Below are 17,545 nucleotides of genomic sequence, written 5' to 3'. Positions count from 1 at the left end.
CAAATTGTTTCTCAAACTGGGCTTGTTTCATTACTAACTTTATTGGATTAACATTTGATTAATGTGCTTGAAACCTGGTAGGCCCATCGGTTGAGGACAACATAAAGCAAAGAATTTGCAGAGAATTAGGTCTCTGTCTGCCCAGAGTGATGCATCATGGGAATATCAGCAGGCTGTTTCTATGGATGGGAAGAAAGCATAACACCTGAAAGGAGTCTTAAATGATCAAGGGCCATTAGCCAAATGGATCAAAGATACTATACAGTTAATAACAGTTGTCATTATGTGAGTGCCTGCTGACTCTAGCACAGCTCAAAGAGCTTTGGTATAAAATAACAGTTATTAGAACAGCCTTGGAATCCAAGTGCCTGGGTTCAAGTCTTAGCCCCAGCACTGATTACGGAGTGACCTTGGGCACCGAGTTGATGACTTTTCTCTAAGCCAGTTTCCTCATGGGATTCTTCATCCTATCCTCAGCACACAGCTGGCGGCCACTAAAGGTCAGCTTTTACTATTATTATCTGTCTTGATCCACCTGCTAAAGTAGATATTATTCACCATATTATACAAGTGAGAAAACTAAGACCATGTGTGATTAACTAACTGGTTTCCATGGCAGAGATGGGAGCCAGCATGGCATGGATCTGGGTCCCAGGTCGTTCAGACTCGTAGTTCAGCTTTTTTTTTTCTCTCTTGATCTTTCATTTTGACAGTGCAGAAAGGCCAAAGCATCTATCCATTACCACCTTCATCATCAAAAGCAGCCTGCCCAAATTCTCTCATTCCTATTACACCAGTAATCTTTAGTGTAAGGACACACTTTGAACATCTATATAAATTCTGCATAGCAAGAGTCACAGAATAAGTTAGCAGATGGTCACAGAGACCTAACTAAATGCACTGGCCACTATTAACTGGCGCTTTGAAACATCAGTCTGTTCGTTTTTTGCAGCAACATTCTGAGGGACTGCTTCCTGTCTTACAGAGGAAGAACCTGTGTCCTATGAGTATGAGAGCCTGGAGACTGAAAGTAAACAAGAGATCCAGGAAGCAACCTTGGCTCCCTGTTATGTGTTTAATAGAATGGAAAAAAAAAAAAAGCAGTCAGGACCTTGGTCAACCTTCAGTCTAGTACAGACAAGTCTTGGCCTAGACACCATTATTTATAATTTATGCAAATGCACAATGCAAATGGAATGTCCACAGACTGCCTTTAAAGAGCTGAAAGTATGCATGAGACAGACACAGCCTAATGTTCTCATTTCAAATCTATGGACCAGGGCACCGGCCAGATCTGTGTCTGCTGTGTTCTTTCACCTGGAAAATTCCTGACCACCCATCCATCTTTACACACCCAAATCAGCCATTCTCTCGGTTTATAATTTATGGAGGTGACTGACTTGTGACACAAAGTCCAACATCATTGAAGGAAGATCCTATTACCTGGCTTCCTAGATGAAGGGCTTTGCCATGCAGAGCCACGTGGGGAAGCACCAGCAGACATTTGTGGACAGGGGTCTTTATTCTTTATTGTTTCCCATAAAAGGCCAGAGAAGGGAGGTAAGATTGTTTAAGGTCATCAAGTGTGAGCACAGGGAGCCATGCAGGCTCTTCTCAGCCGTAGGATGGTCTTTAGGAGGCTCGGAATGGTTAGGCACCCTACAGGCTGAAGTGTGAGCACTGGGTTAGAATGAATGAACTCTGAGGTGAACCATTTCTTTACGTCCTCCAGAGATGGGCTTTTTTTTTTTATGTATTCCCTAAAGATTGGCTTAATCCTAGGAAGCCCAATCTCTTCCCAGACCACAGGAAGACAAAAGCACGAGCATAGAAAATTGGAAAAACTCCAGCTATGATCCCCTCCAGAATGTTGGTTTCCTGTTTTTGTGCTCCTGTTGTTTCTTCTCTGCTGTGGAATGGAGTCTGTACTTATTCTTATGTCTGCCTCAGTGGAGGTCAACACCATGTCCCATTCATCATTTTAACCTCAGTGAAACTGTGTGGGATGCTTGGCTGAATATGAGGGAGATGAAATTACCAGAAAGCAGAGAAATGGTTGTGTCAGAGACAAGTTTGTGCCTGGCAGCTGTTTCTATATGTGCTTTACTTTTTTTTTTTTTATATGATTGTGTATTTGTTTGAATTAGTGTGGGGAATATTATGCGGGGTGTGTGTATGTGTGTGTGTATGTGTGCACGTGTATCCCTGTGTGTCTGTGTTTAGGTCAGAGGGGAGCCTTAGATGTTATTCCTTAAGTACCAAGCACCCACTTATTCTAAGCTACCTGGCCTAAGATCCTATAGCTCTACCTCCCTCAGCCTTTATTGTGCTGGGATTACACACATGTTAAAAACCATGATTTTGAACTCAGGTCTTTATGTTTGCAAAACAGGCACTTCATCAACTGAGCCATCTCACCAGTCCTCTGCAGGCAAAAGTAAAAGGAAGAAGAGGGAGAGAATTAGGAGGGGATGAATAATGGGGGAGACATATGAGAGAAACAGGAAGAGAGGAGGCAGAGGAGGAGAAAGAGCACAATGGGGAAGGGAGGAGACATCATTTCCACCCTCTATGGGTTCATTCACTAGGTCCTACTTCTTAGAAATAAGTCATTTCAAACTTTTGACATCTAAAGCATCCCTTGGGTTGCTGTGATGGCTCAGTGGGTAAAGGATATTGTTGCCAAACCTGAAGATCCATGATCAATCTCCAGGACACAAATGGTAGGAGGGAAAACCCGACTTACAGAAATTGTTCTCTGACCTCCACAGGTGTGCTGTGGTACATGGGTGCATGCATATACACACACACACACACACACACACACACACACACACACACACAAAGACACATAGACATAGAAACACACAGAGACACATACAAACACACACACATAAACACACATACACACATACAAATACACTCACACACTACACAGACATGCACATGGGCACTCATACATACATTCACACATACACATACACCCACGCACACCTACACCCATGCACATGGGCACTCTCACACACTCACACACACATACAGACACACACAGACACACACAAAGACAGGTACAGACACACAGAGACACATACAGACACACACACACACACATACACACACATACACACATACACATACTCACAAATACACACACTCACACACTCCATAGACAAGCACATGGGCACTCTCACACACACATTCAAACATACACATACACCTAGGCACACACCCATACACATGGGCACTCTCACACACTCACACTCATACACACAGACACACACATACTCACCCACACACACTCACACACTAAACATAAAATAAAGTTTTATAGAAACTCTACCTTGGTGCTAATTCTGTGGCAGTGCTTATCACATTGGGTCTCATGGGAAGGACACTGGAAATATAATGGGCCACTTGTGGCCAGAAATACCTCTGCAGTCGTCACTTGTTCACGTCACTCCTTAGCCTGGGTGGTGCTGAAAGAACATTGTTCTAATGGCCGCAGAAGCATAATGTGGGTGCCTAGGCTAATGAAGTGCCAAGATCTTACTTTCTAGGGATCTAATAGGGTTTTCAAGGCCCCGAGGGGCCTATGCTAACACGGCACATATGTTGTTCCTCTAAAATGTCTCTCAATCCAACATGTATTTGACAGAAGCTAATGAGCTGCCAGGTTGAAATGCAGTTCTTAAACAAAGGTCTGCAGTGGGACTGATTGGAGTGGTGCCATCTGCTTCTGCTAGATGCTGTGGCAGGGGGCGGGGCTCTTCCAGAGCCTAAGCCTAAAGCCTCAGGGAAGCCAGGAGTTACCCCCTACCTCTGCTCTTTTCCTGAGAGAGTTGTCTCAGCCCTCCCTCCTAGTTTCATCTTTCTTTTTGCCTTTTTTTCAAAAAGAGGGAATACACTTTATTGAGATATGATTTATGTACCCAAGAATTCATTCATTCCAAGTATTCACTTGAACCATTTTAGCAAGCACATAGAATTGCACAGCCATTGCCATAACCTAAACTTAGAACTTTCACATCATCCCTAAAAAGAAGCTTCATCCCTCTGCATTTACAGCCACTTGAAGGCTTCACCTGAAGTGCCATCACTCCAGAAGCACTTTGGCATTTCCAATACCATTTAAACCTTTCCACGCCACCCCCCCCCCAAGCCTGGCAACCCAGGCTGTTGGGGTCCTTTAAGCAAGAACATCTCTATTTTTATGGAAGTCAGTGGAAAGGATGGAATTTGTTTTCACTTAGCAGGCAACTTGACAAAAAGAGCTTCGTACTGAGCTAGAAATACCCACAGCCAATAATAAGACTGTGTGTCTCTGAAAGTCATGTTTATTCACTGACAAGGGAAGCCACCTCTCTCAAGGGCCAGCTGCAGCCCTCCTGTGTGGCTTGGACAAGTGGCTTCTCTCTGACCTGAGGCTTCTTCACCTGTACAAGACGACCCAGATCAATGCCAAAGTGTTCACTTGCTTCAGTCTTGTGAGATTCTATAGTGAAAGCAGCAGGGGTTGGTGTTGGCATAGGATGGCAGCAATTGTTTTCTCCCTCCACATGAATGCGTTCCTGTTCAAGGGTCAGCAAATCTCTGGGCAGCTGGAGAGAGATCATTTTTACTTACTTGGGTGTTGTAGCCAATTCTTTCCCCCATGAGACTTTTCAGGGAAGATCAGAAACCTTCCAAACACTTTTTAGTTTCTTTCTTTCCTTGTTTATTTTTTTAATTCCAGAAAGACAGGCAGTCTTTGCTTTAACTAAAGCAGCATGTGGCAGTCATGCATAAGGAAATTGCTTTGAATTCAAAATAAATGTAAGCCAACTAAGATAACTGATGGGGAAGAATCGGATGGTCCTAAATGCCAGCAGAAAAGCTATCCATTCCAGTTGGAGGGAACAAGTCAGGTAAAGTGAGGGTAGGGGTTTGGGTTCCTGCTTCCTTTCTAGTCTAAATCTTCAAGTTCTATGAAGTGAGCTGATTATGAGTATTCATAATCACCTGCATTCACCTAGTAGTATGGTAACCAAAGGACTTTTCACAGTCTCTACCTGAGTTCATGCACAAATGTTGGGGGATTCCTGTGTGGTTCCTGGCACTGGAGTTTGGTTCCAAGCTGGACCAACCCATACCTACATCAAGTTGAGGCAGCAGATCCAGAAGAGAACTAAGCCTTAGTAGAGATGGGAATATTTGACAATAAAAGGGGATAATCGAAGAGCAGATCCAAGGCTAGGTAGATAGTCTAGTTGGTAATACAGTTATTGCCTTGGAACCATTAGGACCCGAGTTCAATTCCCAGTACTCACGTTGAAGCACAACAATAGCAACAATAAAAACCCTGAGTTAGAGCATATGCTCACAATCTCAGCTCCAAGGAGGCTAAGATAGATCCTAGGCATTTGCTGGATAGCCAGCTTGACCTTCTTGGCAAGTTCCAGGCCAGTTGGGAGTCCATGCCTCAAAGGAGGTGGACAGTGACTGAGGAACCACGGAACAATAACCACGGTTGCCCTCTGGACTCTACATGTATGAACTCCTACATGCACATGTGCACTATATACATACACATAAACGCACACACACACATGCGCGCGCGCGCGCACACACACACACACACACACACACACACACAAATAGATTCAGAGGTAAGGCAAGATTATAAAACAAAAGAAAAGTCTCAAGTCTCCTCATAGAGCTCATCACATAAAGTAGCCTCTTAGAGCTAGGCCCACCAGACTCATCCCTCCAATAGATTTCTAAGTGGCTGGGAATTTGATAAGAACATTGACCCAGACACCCTACCAGAATATCCATAAGGAATAATATTATCTAAGAAGAACCAGGAAACAGAAAAGAACCTGTTCTCTGAGAACCTTCTGGATCACTCCTATGAGTTGCAGGTATCTGCAGCATCCGGGAAGATCATTCCCTAGGAAAGGGACTTCCCCTTTCATTTCCTCTTGTTACACCGTGAACTACATTTTCTCCCTTCTCACATCCCTTTTCTCTCTTCCCCTGGCCTGCCAAGTCCTGTTTATTAAAAATGTTGTGTCCAATTTGCCCAGCTTTTAATTAAGCTGTCAAGTTGAAACGGGATTGTCTCCTGGGAAGCGAACAAAGATTTTATGGTCATTTAATTTTTTGCTTAGGATTTTAAAACCCCACTTCTGGCATGTTTAAAATTATTAATGAGATCCAGGAATTCCTACCCATTTGTGTCCATTACAAGACATAAATCATTAAGCTCAATTAGAAGCTAGGGAAACTTGTGGGTTGAAAGCTGGAGGTTGAATCTTATACACCCAGCCATGGCAAGAGATGTGGCTGGCTGGGCATGTGGCAGGGCAGGGCAGAGGGATTGGTGGGGTGTACAGCAAATACTAGGGGTGGGCATGAGAAGAAGAACGTGGAAGCAAAAGCAAGAAGGAAATATGTTAAGGTGATATAAAAATGGTGTGAAGAATGGAATTCAGATAGATCCCAGGGGTAGAAGAAGGAAGAAAGGAATGAGGGTGGGTGGAAAACTGTAGATAACAGATTATCTTAGTAGCAACTACCAATATTCTTATTTCAACCCTTACTTAATCCCATCCAGTTAGGCAGAGCTATGAAACTTCTTTTGGTGGATGAAATAAGGGCATTTCAGAGGCAGTCACATGACTCGCCTTGCTTTCTCCTCTTTAGAGTTTGCAATGGCATCCTAGTTATTTTTGTCCTTCTGTGACAAAACACCCTGATCAAGAAAAATTATAAAAGAAAACATTTATTGGGTTTACAGTTTCAGAGGGTTAAAGAATCCTTGATGGTGGAGCATAGGAATGGTTGCAGGAACAGCTGAGAGTTCACATCTTAATCCACACTGGGAATGGTGGGAAACTTTTGAATTCTCAAAGCTCACATTTGTAATTTACTCCCTGCAACAAAGCCACATCTCTTAATCCTTCCTAAATAGTTCCACCTACTGTGGACTAATTATTCAAATATAAGCCTATGGGGAGCATTCTCAATCAAACTTCTACAGATGAAGATGGCAACTACACAGTTATAACTCTGTCATCCTGTGTCCCCGAGAGGTTTGGATGATCAGAGCCTTCACCTCAACTGCTTTAGACTAGTACAACATGAGTGAGAAATAGCCTTGTGTTGTTTAAAGCCACTGTAATTTGGGGAACATTTGTTACAACATGGGATCATTGTCTACCGTAGCTGATACAGGTGCTTTAAAAACAGACATCTGCTAATAAGAGAAAGAGACTGGAACGATGCAAGTAAGTCACCAAAATATCTAAGAGTAAAGAGAGAAGAGGGGCAAGAATTGAAAACACCTTCACAGAGAGAGGTGTGTATATAATAGGCCTATGGAAAAGACATGTAGACAGCTTCCCTTTTCAAGTCTTAATTTGAACACATCTTACTCTCTCCAACCAGCACTGCATCCAACCTCCAGGCCTTGCCCCTGTCACTCATCCTGTGCCCAGGTCCAGTTTCTAGTGAACCTTTCACCCCTCATCAAAGAAGCTTCTTTTTGCAGCAGAGACCATTACAGAAATTTTTAACAGGTCAAAATACAGGAAGCAACTGACTGTAGAGTGTCCAGCCCCGACTGATGTATCTACAACACACTCCATACAGCTAAGTCTAAGGGAACATGATGGGAAAGGAGGAAGAAAGATCGTAAGAGGCAGAGGACAAGAGCATCTGCTATGAGACTGGGTCTTCTATAGAAGACAGAGAAGCTGTACCCATGAACTCCTAACAACATGGCTGCCTAAAGACAAGCTAAACAATGACAATATCAGTTGGTATGCCAATACAGACTGGGAAAAATCCCATAAGGTGATGAAAAGCTACAAGCAACCAATGACTAATGATGAGAGAGAGAGAGAGACAGAGAGACAGAGAGAGAGAGAGAGAGAGACAGAGAGACAGAGAGAGAGAGAGACAGAGACAGAGACAGAGACAGAGACAGAGACAGAGAGAGAGAAATGTGGAAAGATGTAAGTACTGTACACCTATATAAACATCTCAAAAAAATTTTTTAAGTCTTTACTTCATAGTCCTAGGGACATACTAGGATCTTCTCAGCTCTCAGAATAAATACTCCAGTTTCTACCAAAGATGAGACTTCTGGTTTGCCAGTTTCCCATCTTCAGTTGTATTTTAGGCTGAGGAAAGTGCAGCCGGTGTTGTTACCCCTCACCAACTACATGAACTAATTCCTCCTCTGTCTTCTAAGAATGCTTGCACTTTCTTGATCTTCTCCAGGCAAGAAGACTGTTCTGAATATTGTCCACATGCTTTAAACATCAGCTTTTGCTAATTTGTGAAAGGTAAAGCTAAAATGATATGAAATTTCTCTACTCTCTGAAAACTCCAATATTTACTAGATGCAGAGCATTCCTTATGATTTCACTGTGACCACCATGACCATCACAGCCACCATGATTCTCATCAGTCCATCATCCCACTCCCGCTACTACCACCATTGCTACGGTAATTGTCATTGCAATAGCTATAGCTACAACCTCCAAAGGGCATGTCAGCTAGATTCTAATAGGTTTCTAGAAGGTATAGCCATGAACTTTGTAAGGTCCCTCCTCCTTTTTACTTGAGGAAGCTTTCAAATGGATTCAGTAAACCATTCATTTATCCTACAAGCATTCATTGAACATCTATTGTACTCTGGGTTCTGTTCTAGATGCGAGAAATAGCCAAACGTCATAGAGCTCACACTGTACTGTGGGAATATATGACAAACAGTAAGCAATGCACTTGATATACTTGGTATATTAGAAGGAAAACAAGACCTGGATTAAGGGCTTGACCCCCAAGGAGAGAGACTATAGAGAGAGGGCTCTTTTTGTGGCTTCTCCAGCCCCTGCAGTGTTCCTACCATCATGGAAAATTGACCACTGTAAGATTTCTTTTTTTGTCATATCTAATGTTAGTAAAAGTTTATTTTATTTCTTGTAAATACAACAAATACACTTAAATGTAAAGTTATAAATACACTTAAATATAGAGATCAAGTATTAATTACTTTGCCGTTACTGTTTGAGAATTTCATACATGACTATCATCTGGTTTTGTTTTGTTTTGTTGGTTTTTTGGGTTTTTGTTTTTTTGTTGTTGTTGTTTTGTTTTTTTGGTTTTTTTGTTTTGGTTTTTCAAGATAGGGTTTCTCTGTATAGCCCTGGCTTTCTCGGAACTCACTCTGTAGACCAAGCTGGCCTTGAACTCAGAAATACGCCTGCTCTGCCTCCCAAGTGCTGGGATTAAAGGTGTGTGCCACCACTGCTCTGCTCCTATCATGTGTTTTAATCAAACCTACTCCAACTCTGTTTCCTACAACTCCTTCCATTCTCCCCACCACTTTCCCCTCCTAACTTTATACATCTTTTCTTTAACCCACTGAGTCCTCTTAGTGCTGCTCCATTATAGAAAACCTTTGCACTGTGTTCATCATTGAAAAAGTCATTATTTGGCAAATAGAAGTCACTATTTGTTTAAAGGAAGGAGGGATCTGATTAAAGAGGGGTTTAGAAATAAGGTACAGTGAATTATTCACAATGAAGCTGGGATCTCAGTCAATATGAAGAGTGGAATTAAAATGTTGGAGAGCTGGAAACTGCACAGTACACAAGGGTCTTCTTTAGCTGGGCCTTGAGCTCCTTGGCTATAGTGACCTGCTCTGATGGTGTGGTGGGGTTAGGGTTAAAAGGAAAGACAGAAAGGAGGATCCAACTGGTTTCAGGATCAGGGAGCTGTCTCTTGGTCTCTTGCCCTGGTGAGACATGCTTCAGAAGAGCCTGCTACAACCAGTTCTCATCACACTCATCCGTTTTTGCAATTTCCCCATCCTCCCACCTCCCTGATGCCTAACCTTAGGTTGCCTCATGTTCTTGCCCATTATTTCCTTCACTTTTTACTTACCGAGCACCTATTATATGCCAAGATCCCCTGATGGCTATACAGACTCCCACAAAAAGGCCTTAGGTGAACAAGGAGCAAGATCGCCTCTGATGGTTAAGATAAGGGCTTTGATAGATGTCATCCAAAGTGCCACTTGGGCAATGAGGGTGGAGAAACTATATTCCAAAGTACACTGGCAACAGATAGTCTATGTGCCATCATCTCTGGGAATAGAGCTTTTGTATATCCTGGTGTTAGCATCTACCTTCATCCTTTTTGACCCAACATTGCAGCTGTATATTTTCTCATAGGCTTCTCACCAGGAAGCTGTGAGTGGTCTCAGCAAGACAAGCTGCCTTAATAGCCCTTGAATCCTTAGCCCACAGCACAGAGTGATGATGACTCAGAATATGTTGTTAAGTTCCTGTGAATAACATTTGTGCTAGGCCTGGAAAGATGACTCAGTCCAACAGGTGGAGGAGGAGAGAACCAAGTCACTTGTGCTGAGCTAAGAGGACACACTGTGCCTTCATCTCTACGCCTAGCTATTTAGGACAACAGGCAAAAATTGACCGAAGACTTGAACTTAGAATGACAGAATTGCACGCTTTGAAGAGGGTAGAGAAATGTACTGACCTGCTCCAACCACCAAGGCACCTGAAATATTGTCAGCATATGGGGGACACTGTTAGATGGGTGGCCAACTGTGTTTCTGTGACCAGCGATGCTACCCGTCATCTATCTTAGCTGAGATAACTGATTCCAGGCCAGTCCTAGGCACAGATACATCAATCTATTATTTTACAGATGCTTTTGCAAGTAAGGCAGAGATTAAGCCTAGAGTGTGAGCTTTGAATTCCAAAGACATGGGCTTAAGCCTAGCTCGACCATGTCCCAGCTGTAAGTTCCTGGCAAAGTCATTTAATCTCTTGGAACCTGTTTCTTCTCTCTGTAAACTACAGAAAGTAATTATGTCACAGGTTTTTGTAAAGATAGAATGAGACAATACATATGCGTATGCCTAAGGCTTTTAATTAATAGATGCTCAAGAAATAGGGATATTTGGGTCCATTCCACTACCAAATCCATTCATGGTAAAAATGGATATTTTTAAATCCATAGGAACCTGATACATCTGCTTTCTGGATGCTTCCATGTAAATTTGGATTAAGTATCCTGAGCTTCTTCCAACGCAGTGAGTCAGCAACTTGTTGCATAGCACTGACCAGAGTGTTGCCCATCTCTGACCTGAGGGAATCTGATTAACTGGTTCTTACATTTAACATGTACCTGAGGTTTACATTTCTCTGGCTGCAAAAAAAAGATCTGTTTTAAGTAGAGGAAAAAAAAACCTAATATTTTAAAATCAACAGCTTGAAGGTCATTCTATTTCTCTTCCAAATCCTTTCACAACACCTTGAGCCTTTCATGCTTGTTTGATATTTAAGCATCATCACCATCTAACATTTTATCAATTTAAAAATTTCACTTGAGGCTGATAAGCAATACAGTTGTCTCTATGGCTAGCAAGTTGTATTGTCCTTTCTCTTTCCTCGAATGACTTTATCTCTAGCTGACCCACATCTTGTTTCCAGAGCCAATGAGACCACAGGGTCTGTCCCTGGTCTTTCTCCTCATGAGTTGACAAAATGCCTTCTATCTGTACAAAGAAGCAGATATACATTTTGACCTTAATTGATTGAATACATAATTGAATAAACAATGGATGGATGGGTAGATAGATAGATAGATAGATAGATAGATAGATAGATAGATCTAGATGAATGGATGATTAGATGATTTGATAGTTGGATGGATAAATAGATGGATGGATGGATGGATGGATGGATGGATGGATGGATGGGTGATCTGTAGGTCAGTGAACGGATAGATGAATGGATGGATGATTATATGGGTGGATGGGATCAAAGTGAGACTGGGAATTTAATTTCTTTCCCTTTTTTTTGTATGTCTGATTCAAAACATGTCACACTCAATACCAGCATCCAAGAAAAGTACCCATAACATTTTCCCAAATCACTAGGACAAAACTGGGTCTAAGATGAGGCAGCTGAGTGGCTAGGATGTGTCACTTGAGGAAGCACCCACCCTCAACAAATCTTACCTTCCTAGGTACTGGCTTGCCTTCCCCTTGGCCCCAAGTCCATGATCAACTCCCCTCAATTTTGCTATAGTCTCATACCTTTTGTTACACACACACACACACACACACACACACACACACACACACCCTCTAGCACCATCACTTACAACATTCTAATCTTACCCCCATCTTGCTTTAGCCTAGTGTTTCATGATGCTTGGCGCAAAATAAAATCGTCTGAATTGCTTTTTGCAAATACTCACAAATTGGCCCACAAGCAGTTCTGGTAGGTCCCAGACATGAGCATTCATTAAAATTTCCCAACTCTAGTTTGAAATCAGGACTAGAACTGCTCCTCTATCCACTTTTGTTGAATGACCCAGTTTTGAGTTGTTTCTTATGGCTCTACTCTCCCCTGTGATACTCTTGCAACAGATGCCGCAGAGCAGACTTCCCTCTGTTCCCTCCAGGCTCTCCCAAAGCTGGTTAGTAAAATGTCTCTTTCCTGTTTTACTCACAGCCCCTTCCCTCAAAGATGAAGTCAAGTCCATAGTGACTATGTGGAAGAATAATGACATAAAACAGGATAATTAACATTTATTGAAGGCTTACATTCTGCCAGGGATGTTCTAAATCCTTTAAAGGTATTTCACTTATTTCTGCATTAACCCTATCAAATAGGCCATTCTGTATTTAATCCCTACTTTGGAAATGAGGAAAGGAAGGCAGAAAGAGTGAAGGCCACAATTACCTAGCTAAGACACAAAGTACTTGGCGTTCAAAACCAGAGCATAGACCCAGCTGCCTTATCTGCTACATTTGCTGCTTGCTTCCTGTCAACCTCTCAATTCTCAAGTAAGCTTGGTCATCTGGACTAAGTCATACTATAGGTGTGTTATTTCTCTTGGGGCATAGTGTTATAACAGGTCTATATCTCTCTGGATGTGTCTTTCTGCATCTGAATCATAAACAGGCACACCTAACGTCATTCACTGAACCTTTCATCATATATGAGCTCATTGTATTGTTTCCATAAGCCTGGGTCATCAGCTTTCCTCTTCATACTTAACGGAGGATGAGAACTAATTTAATGCACCAGTCAAGAACAGCAACTATCAAGAATCAACTCCAGCTTGGGTTCCTAAGAGAAGGGGTGCTGGAGAATGGTAAAAAAACAAACTTGAAGTGTATCATGAGGGTGGTTTTCTCTGGAGATCACCAGACAGCTCATCCAGATAGCTCAGCCTTCAAAGACAAGGCAGTTATTTATGTTTCATTTACTCGAGGTCTCCTTTTGATTATCCCATGAATCAGCATTCCATGACCCCAGCCCCCTGATTCTTAGCAAGCACATTTTTAAACACAGCAAATGAGATCTCCCTGCTGTTGTAAGCACAAACAATAAATTTAGCTGGTTGGAATCCCTTCATGAGATTACCATTCTGACCACACACCAGGACCTAAATTCACTTTTTCCCAGGCTGATCTTGAATTTAGGAATCTCTCTGCCTTTGTATCTGCTTGCCTTTGTATCTTTCTCACAAGCTGGCTCATAGTACAGCTGCCTCTGTTCTTTTAGATCCATGAAGCTCCTTATACAATTTATATTGCATCCTTATATTTTGCATAGTTGAGAAGTCATATATATATTTATGACTCGTGTTTTCAGCATTGTTTCCCACAGCCTTCAGGGTTGTCCTGAAGGTCTCAGAGTTTACCATTTTCCTGAGACATTAGACACACCCTTGCCTCCTGGATTCCTGCTGTCTCCCAAAGGAAGGGCATAAAATAAAATATATAAACAAGCCTTACGCCTAGCAACCATCAACACTCATGGAGGCCCACACCTTGATGGCTCTGTTCCAGGGGCAGGAAACCATCTCACATTGTCCCTTCCATGTAGCCAAGCAGGACTCAGCATGCAACCATCTGATGGTAGACATTCTACCAAATCTTTCAGATAATAAAGCTAAAGTTGTTTCCTCTACACTGAATGAGAAAAGTTGTGGGTCAGGTGGTCAGAAAAGGGTGGTGGAAGAGGTAATAGTTAAGCATATATGAGAAGAGGGGTTAGTGTTTAGATCTGTGGAAGGATCAATAGAAGGTACCCTAACCAGTGGAAGATCACAGACAGTGGCACAGAGTGGGGCCCAGTGGAGCACAGAAGGAGCTGAGAACTCCAGAATAAGTCAGGATCAAATATGGGACCTAGACATTTCTAGGTGACCTTGGAGGCAATAGTTTCTGTGAAATAGCCAGCATGGTCAAGTGATGGGAGGCGAGAACTAGCCAGGGAGATCAGAGGGCTGAAGTCAATTTGAGAAAATCAGGTGACCTGAGTTCTAGGCCCCATATAACAAATAAGCTCTTCATTTTGGGAGAGTCACATACTCCTATGCTTTTGTGTCTCTCTTTGTCTGGTCCCTTCCTTGTCCCTACTAAAAGATTTTCTAGTTTCAGCTCTCCCCTCTAACCCAGATTCCTTATATTTATATGCTATCAATAGCTATTTACTCTGGATTCAAGCTTTCCCTTCTAAGAGAGGCCCATTAAGACTCAGAAAGTAAATTAAAACAAAAAGGTTCAGGTATAGTAAAAACTATTTAAAATCCCAGCCTGGAGCTTCTACCCTGCCTTGATCATTGAGTTCCCAGATAAAACACACACACAGCTGTTATATTTTTAATAAGACTTAAGCAGCACAGTAGTTGGGCAGCTGCTTGCCCTCCATGTTCTTAGGACCTACTTTCTTATCAATAACTCCAAGTTACTACTATTTTCTATGTTGTATCTGGGCTGTTTTTAACTCCAATTGGCCAACCCTCAGGGCCATGTTTTTATGGCTCAGCTAACCCATAGCAGCTTCTTCTTTTTCCTCTTCTGTATGTTCTTCTTCCTCATGGTCCCAAGCCTAGGAAACCCCAACCCCACCTATGTCTCTTCCGCCCAGATATTGGCTGTTGGCATCTTTATTTACCAATCACAATTAACTGGGGGCAGAATCACTCAGTGTCATCCATGCAGACTCTCTTTGGGGCAACCAGTCTTGGGGGCTCCAAAATAGCATTAGAATACAAGCAGCCTTAGGCCCACCCACTACATTCATGAAGTAAATAGAACATACAATCTTTGGAAGTTCCTGAAGCACATGCAATTTGGCTTTATGAGATTAGTTTATTTCACTTAACTTGTTTTCCAGTCCCATTCACCTCTACTCCAGATGATAATTTTCTTCTTATTTGTGTCTGAATAATAATATTCTACTGTACAAGAATACCATAATTTCTTTACCTACTCATCCATTGATGGATACCTAGGGTGATTCCATACTTTAGATATTATGAAGAGTGCCACAAAAGACCTGGGTGTCTATCATAAGATAATGTTTCCTCCTTTGGGTTTACGTCCAGAATTGTTAGAGCTTGATCATATTGTAGTTCCACCTTTAGTGTGTTGAGGAATCACCATGACGATTTCCATAGTAAACCAATTTGCAGCTTATGCTGAGCCAGTTTTCAGTGTGTTCCTTCACAGCTACACCAACTGTGTCCTAAGATCCTTTTCCCCTTGCTAATTGCTTGCGTTTTACATCACTGACTTTGGGGAGTGTTTGTTATGCAGCACGTATAATTACAAACTGCATGAACACAAACAGAACATCAGAGTTGTATATTGGAAAGGAAAGGAGTCAGCTGGAGGAAGCCAAGAGAACACACGCACGTCCCAGTCTCTGTTGGGGGTATTGTGGTACATTCTTTCAAGACCTCTTACCAGATCTTCTGCTGACAGATTTAATGAATGGCTAGGTATCTTGGTCCTGGGGGAGCCATCATTAATTACCTAGTCAACTTTATTTGTGGGAGCTAGCATGATAGCTTCTTCATGTCGCCTTTCTTGGCTGACATATTGACAGAAAGCCTGTCCTACAATTTTTCACATGTGATGGAATTCCTCTTGAAGCCTGGAATTCACTCTCGGGACACTAGTGACCTCCCTCTTGTATTGATTAGTAAATCACTCCACATCTATTCTCTTCTTCCTGTGTGCACATCAGGATTTCCCAGCCTGCTCTGTAGGTGCAGGTGGATAGTTCTGCCGGTGAGCTATAAACAGAAGCATTCATTGCCCAGCATGCAGGAGAGTTAAAGGTGGGGGTGAATTCCTCAGGAGCTTCATTCCCTGCCACTGCGGTGCCCATAGACGTCATGAATTGAGATGGATGAATTATAACATGGAAGCAACCTGGACTGCTGAGTTACCTCCTAGGGGACAGCCTCCCTTGCCTGGGCTCTGCACAGGGAAGTAACCACAACTTACTTTGTTACATTTCTCAAATGTGAGGGCTTATTTATTGCCCCAGCAAAGCCTAGCATATACTGACGAAAAGGCCCCTGAATCTGCTGCACCATCTATCACCAGAGGAGAAAGCTTGGTGCTATATTGTCTAGAAATGATGCCAGGACAATCTCTGGTGATTAAATGGTAACTTCTGATAAAGTCTATATCCTTAAGAAAAAAGGAACCTCCACCATATAAATCTGTATATGTGAGCAGAGGGGTGGAAGACTGCTGATGGGAGAAACTAGTCATTACAAACCCAAGGAGGGCTTTGTCCACCTTCTTATTTTACTTCTTACTGCTGGGTTATCACTCTCCTTGAGAAACTTGTCCACTCAGTTGAAAACCCCATCTTATCCCTCCTGGCCTTAGTGAAACACTTATAGAGCATCTGTAAGCAATAGATAATTTATTAGCTAGATGTGATAACACATAACTATGTTCATAATGCTTTAGAAGCTGATGCAGGAGGACTATTATAAATTCAAGTCTAGCCTCATGTACATATTGAGTTCCAGGAATGCCGGGGCTCTATATAGCAAGGCCCTGTCTCAACAACAACAACAACAACAACAACAAAAACCACACACACAAACAACTTACAACAAACAAAGCAAAAGGAAGAAATATCCACTGTCTCAGAGTGCAGGCATCACAAAGTCCAAGTCAATTGTCAACAGAACCATGTCCTAGGAGGACTCTACCCCTTCTTCTCTGCTGGCCTAAGTCATAGTCACATGCATCCACCCTCTGTGTTGGATCATGGTACCTTGCCTTCTGCTAAATATCTATCCTTGCTGTCTCCTGTTTTTCCTTAAATAAGAACACTGAAAATCCACCTCTCACCAAACTCCAAGTTTATGATAAAGCATTAACCAGAGTTACATTGTCCTGTGGCCTCCTTTTGGGGGATGGCTGTCATCATCAGGTCCACTAGGTTATCTCAAGATGACAGTCCCATCTCAATGTCCTTCAGTTACTCACATCTGCATTTGAGGGCCTTTCACCCTAAGATCAATCCATCAACCTTCTCCGTGGTAGTCTATGGGTCCCTAGCAAAGGTTGGGTTCCTTATCATTCTGGTGCCTCTTAATATCAGTGTGTGTGTGTGTGTGTGTGTGTGTGTGTGTGTGTGTGGTATGTAGTGTGGGTGGGGGGTGTGGTGTGTGTGTGTGTGTATGTGTGTGTGGT

At 42.4% G+C, this 17,545-nt stretch overlaps 1 protein-coding gene across 2 annotated transcripts in view; it reads left to right on the top strand.

The window, feature by feature from the left end:
* Asic2 (acid sensing ion channel subunit 2) overlaps positions 1-17,545 on the top strand; it is a 1,070,182-nt gene that overhangs the window by 675,062 nt on the left and 377,575 nt on the right. The gene's annotated exons all lie outside the window — the stretch shown is intronic.

This window comes from Mastomys coucha, unplaced genomic scaffold (assembly GCF_008632895.1).
Source record: "Mastomys coucha isolate ucsf_1 unplaced genomic scaffold, UCSF_Mcou_1 pScaffold5, whole genome shotgun sequence".
NCBI lineage: Eukaryota > Metazoa > Chordata > Mammalia > Rodentia > Muridae > Mastomys > Mastomys coucha.
Note: the sequence above shows the minus strand (reverse complement) of the source record. Positions and strands in the feature narration are given on the sequence as shown.